The sequence below is a fragment of the Belonocnema kinseyi genome, chromosome 4, assembly GCF_010883055.1.
Source record: "Belonocnema kinseyi isolate 2016_QV_RU_SX_M_011 chromosome 4, B_treatae_v1, whole genome shotgun sequence".
Taxonomy (NCBI): domain Eukaryota; kingdom Metazoa; phylum Arthropoda; class Insecta; order Hymenoptera; family Cynipidae; genus Belonocnema; species Belonocnema kinseyi.
The window spans coordinates 146186753-146190736 of record NC_046660.1 but is presented as its reverse complement, the minus strand read 5'-3'; the positions used below and the strand labels follow the sequence as shown (position 1 = coordinate 146190736).

Sequence of the window (3984 nt, the reverse complement as noted above, 5' to 3'; positions counted from 1 at the left end):
TAAACTCAGAAGATGTGGACTGTGACTGCACCATATATCTAGTCGGGAGTGGTGCTGACTGAAAACAGATGATTTGGAGCGATTAGCGCGCCATCTGTTGGTTATTCTAAGGACTTATTGAATTACCCTCGTATTGTAGAATTAAAGGGTAAAATCCAAAACACATCAATAACTTTAGAAAACCTTGAGAAAACTTTTTGAGTAAACTTACTGTCTACGGTACCACCTTCGTTAAATAACGTAGGAAATGAGTTGCATGCCAATAATGCAGTAACTGCGACTATCAGGGTCCAGAAACCAAACGTGAACGTACTTGATAAGGATTTATCGACATAAAATCAAATTTATTCAAACGACTGACGCAAACTATACAGTCACATTAAATATCATAGAAAAATGTTATGATGATCCGACTACCGTAATTAAAAATTATATCCAATCATTTTTTGGAACTGCCGGATTGTCATAATACATCAGACTTTGCTCTAGGGTAACTTTAAAACAACGTAACCTAAATCATCGTGCATTAGAAGCATTGAGAAAAAAACATTTTTAAAAGCTTTTGCGATATATGCGATCGTATCGACATTAGATCCAACATTTAAAGTGAAAAGAATTTTTGCAATTAAAAGAGGCTCCAACGATGGAGTAGCCATTCAAATTTTTTACATAATTAATAAGAAATTCTAGACAAAATTAATCATTTTCGGAAAATGAAAAATCGCAAAAGAATATATCCTCGAGGATGCGTGGTATTAGCTTGGGCGAATATTGGAAATAATTTATCGTGGTCTTTTTTCAAATTGTAAAACCTTATAGAACTTACGAATGCGCTGTAGTATCTGTGTGAATAATAAGTGTTTGTGTTCCGAGAGCGTTTGGTAGTGTATTTGAGTGAAGCCTAGCTGCAGCAAGATATTCTAATTTTCTATTATAATCAGTGAATATAATTACTGTTTATTCGAGTTCAGCTCGCCTTCTTGTATTTTCATAATAATAAGCATATTTAATAACAACTGATAAAAAATGACTAATATTCATTTTTAATCAATCAAGCCACTTATATAGTAAAGAAATGTTAAAAAAATGAGCGCAGTTTCATTCCACGGTGCGTTTTAGTAACTGAATAGAATAAAGGTCCACTTTACAGTATCATTACAGTAGCCGCCACTTTACAGTAGCCGCCATCTAGATGTTACATCATACGTTTCAGCTATTTTTTCAAATAATTTGATTATTTTAAACCTACTTAAGTATTTAGGGGGTTTTATGCAATAATTATAATTTATAATCCTTCATCGCGTAATGAAACAATAGATTAAATATGCGATGTTTTCCCACGTACGTGAAAGCTCGAAGCTCAAAATTCAATTTTTTATTATAGCGTAAATATATTTAACTTCGATTTCTTACACTGCAGACGAACTTCTGCTTTAAAACAGTCACTGCAAAATAGAAAAATTTCTAATTTGAAATACTTTCTGCGAGGTAGGTACCAAAAGAATATTAATTTCAGATGTTTGAGGTTAAAATGCACTGGAATATTTATTTGACATTTCTTAGAACTAAAAGCAATATGGAAATTGGAGTCCTTTGCGAAAAAGTATATGATCATTATTGTGTTGACTTTTGGTAAATTATCCGAACTGGCAGTAATATATTCAGATATACTGATGCTCTATGAAATAAATCCGTTTAGCCACAGAACTTTGCTGGTTAATTATTTTGATTATTTGTATAAAACTGATACATTTATTTTTTTTTATTTAAGGACATATGACGTCCGAACAAGTGTTTCGAACCATGAGAGTGCAACAGGTTTCGTTTAAAAAATCAACATTTCAGCTAGAACGAATATATACATGTACATATATATATAATCAAAAATTTGTCATAAGGACAACCGCAGAATTTCGCCGGGAGCGGGTGCTAATCTGAAAAATTGCGCACGCTCCCAGCGAAATCGCGGTAAAATTTCAGCCATAACCACGTCTCACAACCGTGAGATAGGTGGTTACAGTCTGTAAAGGAATCAATACGAAGATCCAGCAAAAGCCTCGTGGACCCTAAGAACACGGAGCGACCCAAGGACAACCGCCTTCTGCATTTTTCCCGCAAGTGTTCTAGCATACTGTTGACACGTAAGGATGTTTTTTAGGCCATTAGTAAGTGAAAGCTTGGCACCTCCAAGAGCGCCGATGATAAGGACGATCAGTTTAACAGAATATTCCGGATACAATCGTTGCAACTCCCTTATAAGGTCTCGATACCTCTCTGTCTTTTCATTCTCCTTGGCTATGATGTTTTTGTCAGCTGGTGCCGAAAATTCGATAACGAACATGATTCGCTTCTCGAAGTCAAGAAAAACCATGTCAGGCTTCGAGTGAGCAACAGAAACAATTGTCGAGAATATAAAGTTCCAGTATATGCGGCACTTCCCATTCTCGACAATTGACTCAATTTCCCTATAAGCATTTAGAGGAGCGATATTAAGGTGAATGCCGTAGGAGTGACAGAGATGGGAATAAAGTACTCTTAGGGCCACATTGTGCCTTTGAATGTAGGTCGTTCCCGCGTGAGTTGGACAATTAGATAATATGTGAGTTAAATGCTCGGGGTGGGCATGGCACGCCCAGCAGCTATCATCGGGAATGCCTTGGCTCAAAATGTGGCGAAGGTATGTTAAGGTGGAAATGACAACGTCTTAGCATGCAAAAATGAAACCCTCTGTACCAGACTTCAATCCGGGCGATTTAAGGAAAGCAAACGTTAGCTCACAAGACATTGACTGATCCTTCACATTTCTGTGGAAAAGACCGTGCATCCTCTTATCGAGGAGCTGTTCACGAAAGTTTTTCTCTTGGACTTTCTTAATCCGTGCTTTCAGGAGTGAGTACTCGAGATAGATAAGATTTGATGCATTTTGCTTACTCCTAATACTGAAGTCAAGTCCGAGTGTTTCAGCAGCCTCCTCCACTGCTTTGTACAGAAATGCTCCTTTGCCCACTTCTTCGTGATTCCTGACCATTTTAAGAAGAGGGTCTCTTCCATTTGCAACTCTATGTGCTGTACCCAAAATAATCCTGTTGTGAAGACATTCAAGACACAATATTCCACGACCCTCTTGATGGCGTGAGATGTACAGTCGCGGAACAGAAGACTTAAGATGCATGCTTTTGTTCATGTGCATAACCTTTCTTGTCCAGATATCAAGAGATCTGAGCTCGTTCTTCGTCCATGGAACTACTCCAAATGAATAGAGTAGACACATCTATCATCTATCGATGAGCAGGTTCTCCCGACATCCGGCTACGCCTTTCTTTGAGCCTCGTTGTTCATACATTTCTTGCCTCACAGGTTCAATTGCCCGAACAATCCTATCATTTAGGATAGCTGTGAATATCTTATAAAGGGTGTTCAGACAAGTTATTGGCCTGTAATTCTTCGGGTCAGTTAAGATGCCTATTTTCGGCAGAAGTATTGTGCGCCCTTCCACCATCCACTCTGGAATCGGCTCTTCCGACTTCAAATATGAGGTGAAAATACGGGCCAAATTCTGATGGGTTGAAGAAAACTTCTTCCACCAGAAGGTTTTGATACAATCTGGTCCCGGTGCGGAATAGTTCTTCATCCCTCTTAATACTGTTTTCACCTCCTCGGTAGTGATGGGTGGGCATTCTTTATCAGACGTTATGAGGACAACACATAACTCCTTGAAGCTATTTATATGTTCTGAGTCTTCGTCCAGTCTATGCTGAACTTCGTAGACTTCTCTCCAAAATACTTCGACCTCCTCTGGTTCTGGTGGGTGTTGGACAGTAACTGGAGGGTCTTGGAAGCGTCGAGATGGGTCGGAGAGAAACTGTTGATTTTCTCTGACAAACCTCTCCCTCCGCTCTAGACTTCTCTTAGCGTCAGATAGTATCCGTATTCTCTCAACAATATGCTGTCTGATGGTCAGCAGCTTTGACTTGTTAAGTGTGT

At 38.5% G+C, this 3984-nt stretch overlaps 1 protein-coding gene across 1 annotated transcript in view; it reads right to left on the bottom strand.

Annotated features, from left to right (window-relative positions):
* LOC117171152 (protein farnesyltransferase subunit beta) overlaps positions 1–3984 on the bottom strand; it is a 114894-nt gene that overhangs the window by 108147 nt on the left and 2763 nt on the right. The gene's annotated exons all lie outside the window — the stretch shown is intronic.